This window comes from Lygodium microphyllum, chromosome 7 (genome assembly GCF_053477565.2).
Source record: "Lygodium microphyllum isolate KBCC chromosome 7, Lygodium_microphyllum_v1.1.10, whole genome shotgun sequence".
Taxonomy (NCBI): domain Eukaryota; kingdom Viridiplantae; phylum Streptophyta; class Polypodiopsida; order Schizaeales; family Lygodiaceae; genus Lygodium; species Lygodium microphyllum.
Genome location: NC_141141.1, coordinates 104,428,952 through 104,448,937, shown reverse-complemented (window position 1 = coordinate 104,448,937; position 19,986 = coordinate 104,428,952).

Below are 19,986 nucleotides of genomic sequence, written 5' to 3'. Positions count from 1 at the left end.
CAGGTCCACTAATATCTTGTGACTGCTGCTGTGAATTCTGTGCAGCATTACCATTTTGTGCATCTACATCATCAATCACATTTACTGGTTTATATCAGCTACTCATCTCATAAAAAACAACATCTCTGCTCACTGTAAACTTATGAGTAGAAGGGTTATAACATCTATACCCTTTCTGCTGTGTAGAGAGTAACCAATAAAGATGCACTTCTCAGCTTTTGGATCCAACTTGGATCTCAACTCATCTGGCACGTGAACATAGGCAATGCAACCAAAAATCTTCAAATGAGAAATATCTGGTTTCCTACCAGTATACCTCTCCTCTGGAGTCATCCCATGTATTGCTGCAGTGGGAGTCCTGTTCATTATGTAGACTGCTGTAGCAACTGCCTCAGCCCAATAAAAATCTGGCAAGTCTTTTTCGTTGAGCATGGCATGAGATACCTCTCCAATATGCTTGTTTTTCCTTTCTGCAATTCCATTTTGTTGTGGGGTATGACTGCATGAATATTGCTGCTTTATGCCATGCTCCTGCAGGAACCTTGCAAACTCATTTGAGAGGTACTCTCCCCCTCCATCTGACCTTAGGCATTTTATTTGCTGGCCTGTTTCTTTTTCAACCATAGCTTTAAGAGTTTTGAAATGCCCAAAAACTTCACTTTTCTTTTTCATAAAATACACCCAAACTTTTCTGCTATAGTCATCAATAAAAGTGACAAAATAATGACAGCCTCCAAGAGATGCAGCCTTAGTAGTCCACACATCAGAGTGGATTAATTCCAATGGCTTCTTACTCTCTTGAACATGCCTAGGAAATGGTTTCCTTGCCTGTTTTCCAAATTGCCAGGCTTCACATACCTTATGCATTTCTGCAACCTTGAATTTAGGCAATCCTGCAACAATATTTTGGGCTTGCATTGATTTAAGTCGCTGTACATTAACATGACCAATGCGTTTATGCCAGATATCAATATCTACAACTACACCGGTCCCATGTGCAAACATTGCTGCACTCAATTCAGGCATGTCTGCATCCAACGTAAACATTTTGCCCTTCTTATTTCCTTTTGCTATCAAGCGACCCTTATTTTTCATATCCTCAACAAAGCATCCATGAGGATTAAATCTGACCTGCAAGCCCTGCTCAACCATTTGACCAACAGAAACCAGATTCTTGGTGATATTCGGGACATGAAATAATTTTTCATTTTCCTTGCATCCTTCATCCATTCTGCATGACCTGTCATGTGGTTTGATGCACCTGAGTCAACATACCATACATCATTGCTTTCTTCTGCACTTTCACAGAATTGTTCATGTGCTACACCATAAACAAATGCTCATTTCTGTCATCACCCTGTCTACTCGAAGATGCATAATTCCCTTGTTGCAGTTTTCCATTCATGATATCATTTTGCTTTTTATAGCAGTCTTTAGCCATATGACCCATTTTACCACAGTAGTAGCATTCAACATTACTGTTTGCATTTTGGTCTCTTTGCCATCCACCACGACCTCTTTGGCTCCCCCTGCCTCTAGAGTTACCACGTCCTCCTCCATAGGACTGGTTTTCTTGAGTTTGCTGCACTTTCCGATTTCTACCACGGCCTCCAGATCGGCCTCCTCTACCTCTGCCTCTACCTCTTCCAGCATTTGAGTAGAAGATAGCTTCTTTTGAAGTTCCTCCTGAAGAAGATGCACCACCATTTCTCTGCTCCTCAGAAATTAGAAGAGCAATCAACTCCTCAAAATCAAGAAATCTTTCACGGACGGAAATGGATGTTCAAAACTGTGCATAATCCTTTCCTAGACCATTCAAGGTCACAGAAACGAAATCATCATCTTCCACTGGTGACCCAATGGAAGCAAGTGCATCTGCAATCTTCTTCACCTTCATGTGGTAGTCATTGATGCTCATATTTTCTCTTTGCACATTATGCAACTCTTGCTTGAGCTGCATTTTCCTGGCTTGCGTATTTGTGCTATACATTTTTAACAAAGTATCCCATGCCTCCTTTGGCGTACTTGCATCTTGAATATGCACAATCATAGAGTCTGAAATGCTAATAGACAGCCAGTACATAACTTTCCTGGCTCTCTCATGCCATGCTTTAAATGCCTGCATTTGCTGTTGATTGGGAACATCAGGAAGAACTGGATCTTCTTCATTTCCTGCAACAAATTCCCAATATCCTTTTTCCATAAGGAAATTCGTCATTCTAAACTTCCATGCTTGGAAGTTGTTCTTGTCAAGCTTTTCAGTGACAATCTGTGAGAGAGAATCTGACGCCATTACAGAACACTGCAAAAGATTCTGTCACTGCAAAGAACACAGCTTCAGCCTCACAAGGGCTAATTTGCAAAATTGACGAAAGTGGTATTTGACCACACAGTCACTTCCTAGTGACGATTTTGCATCAACAGGCAACAAGGATGATTCTGTAACTCCCAATGTCTCTGCACCTGTAGAACAGTGGTCGCACAGCATAAAACTGGGCCTTTTCCTGAGTGCTTGCAGAAAACTTTCGCCTCCAAAACAGGCCCCGAAATGGCCTCAAATAAAAAAAACAGGGTCACCAAGGGCTAAAGCCATTTCTCATAGCATATACTGCCCTCTTGCTTCACCGTGAAGGGCTTCTCAACCTGAGACAATGCACTCTTGCACTTCTCGGCCGTGCTACCTGCAGAGACTTGCTCCCAAAACAGAAAAATGAAAGCAACACTGGTCCTCTTACCAGAACACCGCGAGCTTGGCTCGCTTTCTTGAGCTCCTTACCACAAACAAGGCTCTGATACCATGTCAAGATTGTGGGAGAGAAGGAAGGAGTCTCACTTGTAGCTTTCTTGCTTGCACAATGGGGGAATACACACAAGGGTGGAGGCTGAAAAACAGTTTTCCTCTTCTTAGTTGTGTAAGCCAAAAGAACTCACATACAAAAGAAATAGAAGAACCCTATATATGGGTCTCAAACCAAACTCAACTAACTAAGGTGGCATACTAACTGAGCCACGAACTAGAGTAGATAAGGATAGCTGTCATCTAGCTATTATTCATGGGTGGTGTACCAACCGCATCTGCACTGACAAGTCGGTGACATAAATGCACAACGGTCACCCTGGCATATCACGAGTGGAGCTCGATATCTCAACACTTGATACCCCGAAATCATCTAAGTCCAGAGAGCTTGGCACCCCGTGGGTGTGCAAGAGGAAGGCAATGCACCATCTATGCCACTGGAACCACCCTCAATATCCCAAAGCAGCATTGGACACACAGATGAGACTATGGAGTTACCTTAGATACACCACTGTCTAGTCCGCTACCCCTCAAACCATCATTGTCTAGCTCAATTCCACCCCAACCACTAGCAGGTCTTAGGCCTTCCTACGAGCGACGTTCATTTCTATTAGTCGCCAAGGACCTTGTTGCGAATATGGGAGATGACTTGGTGACTTGCATCAAGCTCTTGGATAACACCTTTACCACATTCACTAGGAGCTACAAAAGACTTGACCTTGGCTTGCTTGATGAAATCCTTGCCTCTGTTCATTCTTTATCCTACACTTGGAAAGAATACGAGTTCATGATCGTCAAATTTCCCAAGGTTGCAAGGGAGTTGATCAATAATGGTGAAATCTCAAAAGAGCATGCGCTCATTAGACGACTAATAACATCATACCACAAGTCCCAAAGACCTGCCTCACCCATTGACCTTGAGGAACTCACTCACCTCACAGACTCTGACTCATCATTTTTACAAAAATGTTGTAACCTATGTCTCCAATGGGAGAAATAGGGTTGCCAAGTAATGACTAATGCTGAGCAATGACGTGCGATTAAAATAACTGAGTATGACCCAACTTACATAGCACCAACCTCTTTCAGGATCTTAGCCATCACTCGAAACAAACACCTAGACGACCATGTCTTGGCTCACTCTTACATTGATTGCATCCTTATGGAAGAGGAGCTATATGTGGCTAGCCGCATTAACTCGGGTGATTTTCTAATCGATGTCCTAACTTACATTACCCAAGTATGCGTTAGCCCTCGTAATCTTGATCGTCATGCCCACTTGGAATACAACCCTAAATGCCCTTCCCTCTCCCATGTCCAATCCTAGGAAGGATTCTCATCATTTTCCAAGGGGGGAAGGGGTAAGGTGATTAAGAAAACATAGGCAAGAAGGAAACAAAAAGCCTTAATCAAAGTTAAAAGCAGGAAAGAATTAAAAAAAGGGTTGGAAAGAAAATGTCAAAAATGTTAGAAAATTTCATGTCTCTAATTCAGCTTGTTTATTCTCTTCATGGAAGGAAAATCAATTTCTTGCTTATTGAAAAGCCATATGAGGAATACTAATGTTGGACTATGGTAGATGACAGGTAACCATAATGGCAAGGTAAGATAAAGGTGGCAAACTCCCCTTCATGGAGGAAGAACAAACGAGATATAGTCTAAGTGTGGAAACAAGGGGCTTCAGTCAATTCACCTTCAAGCACACACTAAACTTAGACGAAGCCATCTTGGAGGAGCCGACTGTGAAGCAGGCAGTGGAAAAGTGTGGCCTCCAGAAGTACGTGGAGAACGTAGGGCAAGTAGTTGACTACAACATATGTGCAGAGTTCTTGAGAAGTTTTGATGATGCAAGGAATTGTGGCATAGTAATCATCAGGAGACAGGAGAAGAAGAATGTCAAGTGGAGATACCACTAAGTGCTGCAATGATCAAGAAGGCCCTAGGCTTGGCCATCAATAAGGAAAGACGCCCTCGGAGAGATGTATATGCCATGCTAGAAGTGAACAAGCATGATGTACACACGGTGGATGGGATAAGTCTAGCAGACATCCCAAATCGAGAAGTAAGGATGCAAACGGATATGACCCATACTCTCTTCTTGGGACAGAGGTACAATGCGTTGAAGAACAGGATTGGCGTGTCATTGCTAGAGAGCATAGCTGTAGGGTCCCCTGAAGAAGTGGACTGGAATGGTTTTGTCTTGAAAACCATCAAGAACTCAGTCGTGGTCCTAGCCACGACTGCAGCACCAGTAGGAGGGGAATCCCCAGCCTCAATGGCTAGATCAATGCATAAGAAGCCTGCCTCCAAGGCCTCCACGATCAAATTTGATAGGGTCTTGACAACAATCATCCAAGAAGCAATAAAAGAGGTATAAGGAGTCGAAGATGAGGTAGGAGAGACACCCCATCAGTTGTTGTGCCCTGATGTAGAGCAATCTAGCGAGAGAACCATCAGTGGGGAGAGCAGGAAGTGCATACTACGCAGAAGGAGGCCAGTACATAGGGGAAGAAGAAGGCCACAAAGCCCCAGTAACAAAGGAGGGAGGAGACGATGAAAGAAGAACATGCTAAACTAAAAAGAGCCCAAAGAGAATCCAAAAGGGCGGAAGAAGAAGAAAGGAGGAAAGAGGAGGAAGAAATGAAGAGGGTGAGAGAAGAATCACAGAGAGTTGAGGAGGAGAGAAAAAGAAGAGTAGAAGAAGAGGTTGAGGAGATGAAAAGAAAGGAGAATGAAGACATGGCCAAGGCCATGCATAGGTCTATAGAGGAGACCCATGGTGCCGAAGAAATAGCCACCTTGAGCCCACGGCACGAAGGCAAACCAAGCAGCAGTGCTGAAGTAGCCCTAGTTGTCATAGGGCAGCAAGGGCAAAGCCCCACTGCACCCCCTTCCTTCGACGCTCATACCTCAGACCGCCACCACCACCTCCACAACACAAGAGCTAGAGCCTGCCATGGACACCGCTAAACTTATGTCCATGATGCAGTTTTTAGTCACAAAAGTACAGGAGATGGTGCCAGAAGTAGGAGTCAAAAGACCACCTGTAGTAGACATGGAGTCTAGGCAAGACCCAAAAAGGCAAAAGTTGGAAGCGTCCACCACCATAGCATTGCCTACAATGCCCCTAGCTATGGATTATGATGCATATATAGCTAAACTCCTAGACTAGTTGGAGAAGGCTAAGGAAGAGAAGAAGACCATGGATGTTAAACTAGAGGCTGAAAGAGAAGTTTCTGTGGCATTAAGGCTAGAGATGACATGGCAAGCTGCGAAACATCATAAAGAAATTCAAAACCTAATAGAGCAACTCAATGCCAAGGAAAAGGAGGCTCAAGAGAATGAGGATCGTTTAAGGCAGAGGCTAGAAGATGAAGCCCAAGACCTAGTGGCAGAGGAGCAAGGCCATAAGTTGCTCATCCAACAATATGCTGAGCTCCAGAACGAATGGCACGCGTGGAGGAAATGAATGCAGAACTATGGGAGAACCAAACACAATATTAGTGAGTTTGGGAATCTCCCATTCCCATTTTTGGACACTAAAAAGGTGGCACCCAGATAACATGCCCATAAGTTTCTCAAAACCATATGATGTGACCTATCATTGGAAAGCACTTGAAAAATGGAATCTATTGAGCTATAGAGTGCTCAATTTGGAGTTATAGTGTTCAAGTTATGACAAATCCACATATTTGACCATGTGTCCCAAACTTATGGGAAAATCCCATATTCCCCAATATGGTGTTACCAGCAGGAAATCGACCAGGCATTAGAAGAATAATGCCAAGAATAGGAAGATGCCATGGTATTCTGGTTGTGGTTAGCAATGGAGGAGCAAGGGAGACTAGAGAGGGAAATAGAAGTCGTGGTGAAAGAGAAGGAAGAGGCTATAGACAAAGCTACTAGAAGCCTACAAGACAACTTGGAAAACGCCTTGAAGGTGCTGATGGTGGCCATGGCCATGTGAAAGAATACTGCACCTGGCGGAGCTAGAAAGCCACGTGCAAATTACTAAAGATCTATCAAAAAGGCTTGCAGAAGCCCACCAGCAGTTCACCGTGGTTGAGTAAGGTAGAAGGATAGCAAAAGAGCAGTTGAACCATCAAAACAAAGAAAATGCCAAAATGTTGGAAGTGTGGAATGAGCAGCAACAGGTGGTAATGATGTTGTCTCAGGAAATGAATAAAGGTAAGAAAGACTTGGAAGAGAAAGCACAACAGTGGGAGAGGTGCAATTTTGAAAGAGTGCGAGGATTGACAAAGCACTTGGCAGTGGCAGAATGCGAGAGAGTGCTCTCACTGGATCTAGGGCAGAAGCTATAAAAGTGTGCTCAGACACTCAAAGGCAAGCCTTTTTGAGCACATCGCTTCATGTCACACAAGTTGAAGGCAAGGATTCGGTGGAGAGAATGAAAAGGAAGCTAGAGTTGACGACTAGAGCCTTAAGATGTGGCCTGTAAGAACGCACACTCCCAACCAGCACAGGCATAACCAAGGAGCAACAATGTAGCTACTTAGGACAAGCTCGTCTCTCCACTAATGAGCTCAGGGAACTTGGATTCAAAGAATAGAAGTAGCCCCCCCGACCACCCCTAGTCCACCAACCCAGGATGGAACACGACACCAAGGAAGGGCCAGACTTCAAGCAAGAATTTGAAGAAGAACCGCAACCTAGAGAGCCTAGTTCAGCCTAACTCCAGAAGATCCCGAGGGTGCCCAAGTCCCCGAACGCATCATTGCTACAAGAAGAAGAAGACATAAACTTGTGGAACAAGCCCAACAAAGAGCATAAGCACAGCCACAACAGCTTCCTGACGAGCCCATGCCACTACGTGAGGATCACCATCCCATCAATTGGCCGTAGGAACTGACTATTTGGCAACAACAGGAGCTCCAATCCCGACCCTTCGAGTTCTCCTTCCTCTACCCACAAGCCTTAGACCGAGTCCTACCATTGGAGGTAGTGGAGTGGATCATTCGTTTGGGCAACACCTTAGTGAACCGATGGGTCGAGAAGCGGAGCATTGTGATTACCTAGTGGAGGTGGGAACCTGTAGATTATAGGTAGAATATGGTAAACCGGGTTCCCAAAATCCTCCAAGGCTACGAGGCACAGCGGAAGTGGTGGAGGAGGATTTGGGATACCAGCTTTGATGCCTGGACGGCCTTCTACAACACATTTACAGAGGAACGAAATGATCCTATCTACATGCCCTGTCCTGGCAGACATGGAGTCGATTATGGCAAGGAGGTGCATGGAAGATACGACTTTCTAAAGATCTACAATGTCAACACAGAGACTCTTGAGGAATGCATGACCTTCAAAGCAGGGGACTTGCGACCATCCATCAACCGCTTCCTTGAGGATTTCTCTTCCTCCCCTCACCCAGCCTTCATAAGTACTTATAATTACCTTAGGACCATTAGGATTTTACTTAAGCAAAAGCCAACAGCTGAGGAAGCCCACCTTCCCCCACTCTTTTTTGACATTAACCTAGGAATAGATAGCTGCGCTATGGCTAGGCTTATGATGAGGGCAACCCTACTTCTCTCTTTTTGTATAAAGATCCTTGAGGACATGAGCGATAGCCATTTTACGAGGTGCAATCATCCTTTCTTGTCACCCATACCTCTCAATGTAAAGGCTAGTATCAAGGAATACCTGCAAAGCCGCACCTTTTTGATTAAGTTTTTAAGACCGCCTCGTGATGCATCATTCGAGGAAGATTGAGGTAGAGCCTAAGAGCACCCCTTGCATCAAAATGCCGGCTATAAACATCTGCTAAAAAAAAGAGAGAAAAAAATTTAAAAAAAAAGAGAAAAGAAAAAGAAAAGAAGAGAAAAAGAAAAAGAAAAATACAAAGAAAGAAAAAGTGGAAACATTGGATCCTTTAAAAACATCTTGAGTACCACAATCACTCCACCTAGGGTTTTATACCTAGCCCCATCCTCCACAGCACATACTTAGGGCACATCAAGGGTAGGACATTTCCAAGACATGTCTCCCTAAGCGATGCACCACCACACTTACAACCATGCACAAACTAGGTTCTCAAGTGTGGGACACCACCGAGGGCTTAGACCTATCTCCTAGTTCCACAAGCACGTGCACCATGCACTACATAATAAGGCAAACACACCCCTTAGGAAGTGCATAACTTTGTCTTATAGGTTAAGATCATGTTTGCATCAAGGAGAGGGTACAACGAGGGAAACCTGTCCAACAACATCTTCAACCTTGAGGACAAGTCCACCATCTTCAACTTCTCCAAGGAGGATCCACCCAACTCCATTTTTAATCAAGGGTAGATCCACCCATGGCCAACCTTAAGATGGGGGTTTGCCTTAATACCATCGTCAATTTCAAAGGCAGACCTCCACCACAACCAGCTCCCTGGAGGGACTAACTTCAACACCATCTTTAATTTCAAGCATGAGTCCCCCCAACACATCCTCAACCAGGGCTTGTATACAAACTCAAAAAGCCACCCGGCTACCCCATCACCACCATCCAACTCACCACCCAATAGTGCCATGGGATTGGCACTTGGTTAGGAGGGGGGTAATGTTCACTCCAGACTAGAGAAAGTGGAAAAAGAGGCATCAAGAGAAAAAGCGCAAGGCAGAAAAAGGAAAATGTGCCTCACAAGGGAATGAACCGAAAAAAATCCAAAATCATATGAACAACCAACAGGAGTCCAAGGCACAACCATGGAAGCTGCAAAAGAGCCAAAAGTGAGAAGGTGCACCTCTAAATATAAAGGCACAGCCAAAATCTTTGTAAAAGAGCGCTAGGCTCCCTCATGTGCAATTTATAACCATGGACGGGTGGTAGGACTAAGCTAGGAAGTTAGGGCAAAGGGAAAAAGAGCCTAGGCCACGGTTGACCATGTAAAAAGGGGATGACCACCCAAGGGAAAGAGGGCATATAATAAGCCAAAAAGGAGATAGAAACTCTCATTGTTGGTGTGTGGCAAAAATCTTCTTCTTCCTCCTCTCTTATTCTTGCCTTCTTATGTATGCTTGAGTGAGGGAGTGAGTGTGTGAGAGTGAGGGATCGAGGAGAAGAAGATCCTCATCTCCTCTCTTCATCTTCTTCTCTTCTCTTCTCTTCTCTTCTCTTGCATGGCTATGGAGGATGGAGCTTGATGGAGAGGGATTGAGGTTGCTCGAGCTTGCATCGAGGATCGTGGAGCTACCGGTGTGCACGGGAGAGGAGGGTACTGGATCAGGCATTAAGGCAAGCTCACTACACCCCATAGGTAGGAAGAGCGTGTCGGCTATGTGAGAGGTAGCCATGGCCGCTTGGCTTGAAATGCTTGACCAATAAGCAGTTGGTAGGTCTCAAAGGTTGAGCAAGAGAGCTCCCTTAAGAAGGAGTTACACAAAGCCACTTTTCATGAAATGTTTTGACAACATTGATTGGCCACACTTCAACCCAACAACAACACTATTTATGGATGATAGCATGGAGAAGATGCAAATGAACCCACCCAACACCTTTATATGCACATCCGCATTTGAGGGAAACCCCATGGACACTATCCTTCTGGAGCACATGCTTCCCTACTTGACCGAGCTAGCGTGCTTCCGTGGTTTAGTCCTAGACTTTGTTAGGGATCACCAATTACACCCCCTAGCAATGGAACTTGATTGATATTTGATGTGCATGATGAACGTGTACTTTCAAAATTATTAGATTCTTTTTATTTACAAGCACAATAAATTGAGGATGAGAGGGAAGAGGAGAAAGAGAGAGGAATATACAAGTGAAGGAGATTCTGTATAGGCATTTGCTCAATTGCAATACTACAAGATGTGGAAACATAGCGCGTGCAAAATATCTAGGGAAGGATGGAGTGTAGAAACATGCATGCATGTGAATGTATATGTCCACAGTGGATTGAGTAACGATGAGGTAATATTATTGTCTCGATATTAACTATTTGAACAAAGTGAAAAACAATAGATATCGCACGTTACTGCAGTGAGTGTAACAAACTATTTGATACGCTATTCTCTTGTAGAAAGACCACACAATAATGCTTGATTGAAAGTAGCAAAAACATGTGCAATGTAGTTTTATTTATGTGTGCACAACAATGGAAGTGATATATCAGGATATAATATCAAATCATGCACATAAAAGTGAGAGGTACGTGAATGTATATATACATATGGGATAACAATATGATATTCTTTTTGTCCTAATATTAACATCTAAAAGTGTTTAAGATAATTTACCTCATGCAAATCCTTAACCCTTGTAATAATAAGAGGGTTGTGAAAAACGGATGGATGACCTTTGCAAAATTAAGAGGGGGAGAGAGAGAGAAGTTGCTAATTGAGAGAGAGAGAGAGAGAGAGAGAGAGAGAGAGAGAGAGAGAGAGAGAGAGAGAGAGAGAGAGAGAGAGAGAGAGAGAGAGAGAGAGAGAGAGTGTGTGTGTGTGTGTGTGTGAGTGAGTGAGTGAGAGGGTGAGTGAGAGAGAGAGAGAGGGGGAGATGGGGAGGAGAGAAAATAGAGAGAGAATAATTAGTGGAAGATGGAGAGAGAGAGTGTGTGCGCGCGTGTGTGTGTGAGTGAGTGAGAGAGAGAGGGAGTTGGGGAGGATAAAAGGGTGGAGCTACTTGGTGCCTACAACGAGTCCTAAAATGCAAGACTAGTCGACTGGTTTTCTGTACATTCTTGTGAGCCCATGTGAATCCACCCCTAATATGTGTATGAGGCTCTATCCTTGTATGCCTACCTAAGTATCCCGAATTTTCTAAGCCTAAGAGCACTAATTCCCTTGGGCAAAAGTGTCCTAAGCTACATGCATGAGTACCTAGCTAGGGTGCACTAGTGATCGTGTCATATTGATATGCACGAGTAAATATAATCTATGTTGTATGAACGCAATGTGTGGCCAATATGTGTAGTGTATATGTGCCTAGTGAGTGAGCACTTAGCTAGTGCCTAATGTAGTCTATCTTAACATGCATGAGTGAGACTTCATTAGAGGATAATTAGTGGAAGAGAGAGAGAGAGAGAGAGAGAGAGAGAGAGAGAGAGAGAGAGAGAGAGAGAGAGAGAGAGAGAGAGAGAGAGAGAGAGAGAGGCACCTCGAGTGCATGCACAGTGCTCCTCCAGAAGAGAATGAGGCCTCGCAATGACTCGACAATTTGTGGTTGACTCGACAATTTGTAGTACCTTAGTTATACATTTGCGCAAAACACAATTTTTACTAGTGGTAATAGCCACATGCCGATTTTCCACTCCACCTTAGGTGTACGGGGTGTACGGGGCATGATAGCCCATGCACAGAAACGACAAGTTCGGAATCTCATCAACATCGAGACAAATTTTTTTGTACCAGAGTACCATTTTGTGTTAACATATATCTATTTCCTAATGATGAACTCTCCATCCATTTGCTTTGGAGTAACATGTTATCATGACATAACACTAAGGGAGATGTCGCACTTGGTTCAAGTGGAAAGAGTGGGATTTTTTCAACCCCACTTGTGCAATGTCACACCACAAATTGATGGGGTGAGTGGGGGTAACCCAAAACCCCACTCACCATGTTGTTTTGGTTGTTTTTCTCCGACAATATGTGATGAATAAAAGTAAATATATTGACAAGTTATCACTTCTCACACACATGTTAAGAATCAAAGTATGTGTATTGGTTTCCTTTGGATGAATTAAAAACAAACACATTTACACAAACAAGTAAGATGACTTGTGATTGTGGATGAACTAGCCAAATTTTCATCATTGAGAGAGGTTTATGTAACAGAAGAGGGTAGTGTAGCTCAAAAAATTCAACACAAATATAATGAGATCTTGTGCTCTTCCTTCATTTACATGGTGTCTCACTCCTTGTATTTATAACCCATGGAGATGTAGCATGCTTCAAATCCAATCCCATGTAGGTAAATTTCACCTATGTGGTAGTGTTCATGAAACCTTTTGGTGGTAGATAGAATTTACTTTTAACTCAATCATTTTAAGGGATTTTTAATGGAAGTACGTGTATTTGCCACATTTATAACCTAGTTTTTTGTCATGTTCAGATTCCAAACCTTTTCCTTTGAAATGTACATTTTTTTTGAATTTTTTGCAATTCACCTAACATTAAACCTCGATTCTTTACGAACACTATTGTGTGGGTACCCACAATCGAGCTAGTCAATGTGGAGATAGTGAACTTCACCAAAGAAGGGACTTCCATAAGTTATAAGAGTACCCCCATATGAGGGATTACTCAATGTACCAATGTCAGTCCATCTTAAATGGCATTTGCAAATTGGTGAAAGGCATATCTCCTTGTTCTCTTATCTCTCTCTTGTTGTCACCATTAATATGGTGGTGCTCCACCACTATTTTCACTTGCACATGGGCAAGTCCCAAGGCTTGGTCCACTCCCTCCACCACACAAGTCTTACTATGGTTACACAAAACATGCAAATGTTAACAATCGCAAAACCCTTTTAATATGAGAATACACATCCTCAATCATAATTTATAGGCAACACATTAAAATTTTGTTGTTGTTCACCATTGTAAGCACTATTATGCTTGAAAAATCCCATAGTTGCTGTACTTCTCCAGAGTTCATCATAAGCAGACTATTCTTGTGCCTTCTCAACCTCCAAGGCTACGACAGCTTAACGTACTATCATGCATGCACCATATCATAGTTTCCTAGTTTACCCAAATCATGCCATCAAGGGAGCATTTGACAAGTCCATTAGATGTGGTATTAGAGTGAAGCTATAAGTTACCAATGCTTTATGCATGTGTTTATTTTACATTTTGGCTTGTAACTTGAAGACTGATAAAGTTGAAGTCAATGCAAAAGAAACAGTCTAGATGATGTGATCTTGGTTGGCATGCATCTTCTATAACCATGAACACTGTGCTCCAAGAAGCAAATCTTGCTTGAATTCTTAGGAAAAGGATTTGATGTCAAGACCATGACTCTTGGCTTTAATAGGATTCCCTTTTGAGACTGTTAAAAGATGGATATTTGACTACTTATTTGTCATAAGTGCTAATATGGCAACATATGAGGTAGTATGGCCGCAAAAGTTATTGGGTGTTTTAGATGTACGTGCAAATGGTCTAGTTGTCCCTTTTTTTTTCTTTGTGAGTTAATGGCACCACAAATCATTTGCAAGACATCATGTTGTGAAAGCTTTTGTACATGATTTTTGCCTTTTTTTCTTGACATTGAGAGAGTTATTTTAAAGATACATTTAGGAGATTCGATGTAATACACTTTAGTTGTGTTACTTGCCCCAATACAAACTCAAATTCACTTTGCCGACTCTCCAAACATTAATATCCCCACCTAACCAACCTTGCCATTTACACAACCACCTATGTTAAACTTGTGATCCTATCTAAGAGGGAGGAGCTATTGCTTGACACACCACAAAAGCCTATAGGTGTTGGGGGTAAAGACGCCTCCGCCTAGCTGCTCGTGTATTACTACACTAACAGTCACCGCCACTGCACACTGCAGGTGGCGGGCACCTGTCACCGTCACTTTATTCTTTATTCTTTTAGTGACAGTTTGAATAAAAGAAGGCCCGGCCACACATTGTGACTGTTGGAGTTCCCATTTCTTGTCTCTCTCTTTCTTGCTCTTGCTCTCCCGCCATAGCTCTCAAGTGCAAGCTTCGGTCCTTCTCACCTTTCAACTAGTATCAAAGCACGGCTTTCGACTCTTGAGCTTGGCTCATGGCATTCTCAGCTTTCCATTGACTCCCCACTCGCATTGGGTCTCCTTCTTGACAACCATAGCTCATTCTCTTGAGCTCCCGTCACTCCCCAGCTTCCCGAGCTTCTTCCTGGCCTATTGAGACACCATTAGTGCATTGACATTGAGGTATCGCTTCATTATTTCAGAGATTTATCTTAGTCCACGGGTCTAGGTAAACAAGGTTTTCACAGGTTGTGGGCAGCCATAGCTCACACCTCTTGGAGCTTCATTCACCTGGATCTTGCTTCCAGCCTATCAAGGCTTGGTGTAGGCCTTCTTTGGCTCCCATTTGTGCCCCCTTTGGGCCCAATTGTTGACACGTGGGACAATAGACCCCCCCAGCCAGCTCACGTTTTTTTGCGCATGTTTCAAAATTTGGCCCAAAAATCACTCTTTTTGTCATATCTCGGGCATTTGGAACCTGATTCAGGCAAGGTAAGAGTCTAAGTTGGGATTTTGGCATGCTCTGGACGTGATGATGATGTCGGATTTGCCAAATTCTGATGACAAAATATTCTGCAACAGATTTTAGGTCAGAGACAACATGTATTTGTATGCCTATGGCTTATGTGATGCTTCTACTGATGTCTATTGATACCGGATCACTTGTGGATGTTATGGCTCTTATGTGAGACGCATTTGGAGCTGATTTAGCTCAGCCATTGACTATTTTGAACAATCCTAGATCTATCCAAAACAGGGCAGCCACCTGTTACTTCAATTTTATGCTTATAGGTCTTGGCATTTGATGCCCGATTATGCTCAGTTGGTGCCTATACATACGGGAATGTATGCCTATGGTTTGCCTATGGATTTGAGCTTGGATTGAGCTCTGATTTGCTCAGTTTACAAAGGTTATATGCTGTTGGAAAATTCAGGGCTGAAGCTATTTATGCTACAGTTGGGTTATGCCTATTGGTCACGGGGTGCTCCCGGCTACTCGGTATGATGTCATAATGTATTTGGACTATGCCACATGTCTTTTTTATGCTTCGGAATGCTTTTGAGTTGAGATTAGAGCTTGATTTGGGTTTGACTGTCACTTCTTTGCAGATGGCATTTCATCTATGACATGGTTTATGCCTAGGCTACCCAATACGGGTTATAATGTCTTGGTGAATGCTTTATGCTTTGGCTGTGGATGGCAGTTGTTTGAGCTCGTCTCGACATTCATTTGAGTATTCCCTTGAGCAGTTGGACATTGACTTGGATTTTTCCGTTAAGACTTGGCTTTTTCTATTACGACCTTGGATGCTATTGAGGCGTTGTCTTGGTTACCTGTCTTTGGTACTTTGACTTGGTTTGCTTGAGCTGTTGAGCTTGTTTATCCACTTTTTGAGCCAGTGGGAGCATCTTGTATGCTTGACCGACATTGAGCAGGAGGTTTATGCTATTTGAGCATTTTGCAGATACTTGAGACTTTGGGATCTCTTACACTTACATGTTGCATGGTTCATGCACTGATATTTTAGAATTGCTTTTGACCTGAGCTTGGGCTTTGCACTCTAGTGAGCATACACCTACTGGTGTTAGGTCTTGCCAGTGTTATGTATACTTTGCCTTACTGTCTAGGGGGGTATGCCTACTCATTGACGGATGCTTTGGTGACATATTTGGGTGTTTGCTTAGGGTCTTAATGATTGTTTGGTGTTGATTTATGCCCATTTATGGCTGGTCATGTCTTGGCTGTCATTTATTGACTTGGTGCAGTGATTTGGTCAGCAATTGACTCTCACAGTACCCTGCTGTCATTTATTACAGCAAGCATATAACTCCGGACTGACATGGATTTTTTCATGCTGAAATATTCTGAAATGATGTACTTTCACTAGTACTTGGTGGGCATCAGCTTTGGTTACACTTTACTCGCCATTTTCTCTCAATTTTGGTGATTTTTGGGTCATTTTCTGCAGTAAACAGCAAGCAGTTTTGAACTGTCTGCAGTCTTCCAGCTTGCATTATGGCAAGTTCGTCCATTGATCATGCTATTTTCAACATCACGAAGCTTGATGGTACGAATTACTCTTATTGGAAGAGCCTGATTTGGTAGGTATTGGTGCAAAAATCGCAGATCAAACCATTGAGGTTTAGCGGGCAGCCGCTTGCAACTATGCCAGATGAGGAATGGTTTGAGCTTGATGAGTTATGCAAGTCCACTAATATATTATCTCTCACAGAACAGGTTCATTACAATGTATTTGAGGAAGAACAGAGTGCATGGCAGTTGTGGGATAAAATCAAGAATCTCTATGACAAGAAAAGTCTAGCGAGTCAGATGTATTGGCTGAAGCAACTTATGGATCTCCGCATGAAGGAGAATGTGACCATGTTTGCTCACTTGAGCCAGTTCCATGCTATACTCAAGAACTTGACTTCGTAGGACATCACTTTTGCAGAGGATGTCACTTCTCTTTTCTTGCTTGGTACTCTTAATGAGTCATGGGATGTATTTCACACTACATTATGTGCCTCTACTGCTACCTTGAAATTATTTGATGTTGAGAGTGCTCTTCTATAGGAAGAGATTAACCGTAAGAATTCGGATGCCTCTCGTGTGTCGTATGCTTTGACAGTTAGAGGCAGGAATGATGGATATGGAAGGCATGGCAATAGCAGTGGCTGTGGATGGGATTCTTAGAAATCTCGATCCAAGTCTTGTGGGAAGTCACGTAGCAAATCTGGTGGTAGGAATGCAGATGTTACTTGTCACCATTGTGGGAAAAAGGGCCATATTAGGGCACAATGCCATGAATTGCGCAATGAAAGGCGCAAAGATAAGGGGAAAGACAAAGTGCAGGATAAGTCTTCTGATCGCAGCATAGTGCCTGCAAAGTCCAGTGTTAAAATTGAAGAGATCAATGTTATGCAGCCTGAGGATATTGATGATGATGATTATATCCCTACAGCTTTTTCTAATGCTTCGCAGATGACAGAGATACACTCTATGTATGCACAGTGTTGGCTCTTGGACTCAGGTGTCTCCTCTCATGTGACACCTTGCCGAGAGTGGTTTCATTCATATCGTACTATTTCGGATTCTGTGCGCTTGGGTGATGACAACTCTCTTGATATTGTGGGCATTGGTGATGTTAGGCTGCAGTTTCCTTATGGCAGCAGTTTTGTTATGCAGGATGTATATCATGTACCTGCTTTGACACGCAGTTTCCTGTGAGCTGGATAACTTGATGATGCAGGTTATAATGTATCTTTTGGAGACTCTGCATGGAAGATCACTTGTGGCAGACTTGTGATTGCGAGAGGTGCCAAGGCTGGCAGCCTCTATCCCTTGATTGTATCCGCTTCTTCCCTTGATCATGTTTTGTATGTGGGTTTTATCCCACATGTATCTCTTTGGCATGCCCGTTTGGGCTATATGTCTTTGAAGGGAATGAAAATGCTTTCTGGTTTGCAGTACTTACCGCCCCTTAATTATGTATGTTTTGATTCATGTGAGCATTGTCTTTATGGCAGGCAGACTAGGTTTACACATAAGAAGTTTGGTAGGCCACGTATGAGTGAGCCCTTGGCATTGGTACATTCGGATGTCTGTGGGCCCATGCCTTGTCAGTCTATGGGTGGTGCAAAGTATTTTATTACTTTCATAGACAAATTTTCACGAAAAGTTTGGGCTTATCCCATTAAGCTGAAATCCGATGTCTTGGCTGTGTTTCAGAGATGGCTTGCATTGGTTGAGAACTAGTCTGGATATAGGCTAAAATGACTAAGAATAGATAATGGGGGTGAGTATGTCTCACGTGCTTTTGAGTAGTTATGTGATGAGAGGGGTATTAAGTGTCAGTTGACCGCCCCCTACACCGCCCAGAATGGTTTGACTGAGCGGATGAATAGAACCATCGAGGAGCATGTATGTAGTATGCTTAGCCATGCAGGCCTATCACATAGCTTTTGGACTGAGGCAGTTAGTATAGTTGTGCATGTCATAAACAGATCACCTTCTAGTGGTTTGGATTTTCAGGTTGCAGAGGAGGTATGGACTAGAAAACCTCCCTCTTATGCGCATTTCTGTGTCTTTGGATGTGAGGCATTTTGCCATGTGCCTAGGGACAAGAGAAGTAAGATGGATCCTAAAAGTGTCAAATGCATTTTGCTTGGTTATGAGGATGCAGGCGAGATGGGTTACCGTCTATGGGATCCGTAGGCGCGAAAAGTCATCCGCAGTTATGATGTAGTCTTCCATGAAGACAAGATGCATCGGCAACCTGAGAGAGTTGTTGAGATCCGTAGGGTCATATTTCAGGAGGAGTCAAGAGATCCCGCACAGCCAGTTGAACAGCCTACAATTGCAGCAGATGCTCATGGTCAGGGTGTTACACAGGCAGCTGGGCAGGCAGTCGAGCCTTCTGTGAGACGGTCTACTAGAGACAGACATCCACCTGATAGATTTTCAGCCCTCGATGCATTATATACATGAGAGCCTTTCACCTATGATGAGGCTATGCGCAGGGGTGACAGTCACTCCTGGGAGAGGGTTATGAAGTCTGAGATAGACTCCTTACATAAGAATAAGACTTGGGATTTGGTTTCCTTGCCTAAGGGCAAGAAGGCTTTGCAATGCAAGTGGGTGTACAAGCTGAAAAGTGCCCCTGGACACCCCAAGCTGGATACAAGGCTAGATTGGTAGCAAAGGGTTTTAAGCAGGAGCATGGTGTGGACTTTGATGAGGTCTTTTCTCCTGTGGTTAAGATGACCACCTTGCGCTTAGTCTTGGCTTTGGTTGCTCAGCTTGACTTGGATTTATACCAGATGGATGTCAAGACGGCTTTCTTACATGGAGACTTGCATGATGAGATTTATATGGAGCAGCCTAAGGGCTTTGCAGAACCTGGCAGGGAGCACCTAGTGTGAAAATTGAAGAAAAGTCTTTATGACTTGAAGCAGGCACCTAGGGAGTAGAATCATAAGTTTGATGCCTTTATGCAGTCCACAGGGCTACAGTAGGAGTGCTATGGATCCGTGTCTTTACATGAAGAAAGCTCATGATGGTTGTTTATTGATTTTGGTACTCTATGTGGATGATATGCTGATAGCAGGGAAAGCTCATGATGAGCTAGGTGCTCTTAAGGCTCAGCTCAAGAAGAGCTTTGAGATGAAAGATCTGGGACAGGCCGCTCACATACTTGGTATGCACATTAGACGCGACAGGCATCAGGGACTCCTCTACTTGTCATAGAGGGAGTACATTCATAAAGTCCTTGAGCGCTTCCGTATGTAGGACATAAAGCCTATTGGCTATCTATTGCCTTCTTATGTGAAGGTATCACAGGCTGATTGTCCGTAGATAGATGAGCAGAGGGCCGAGATGGCCAAGATTCCCTATGCATCCGCAGTGGGCAGTCTTATGTATGCCATGATCGCCACTTGTCCAAATATTGCCTTTGCAGTTGGTGTTGTGGCACGCTATATGGCTACACCTGG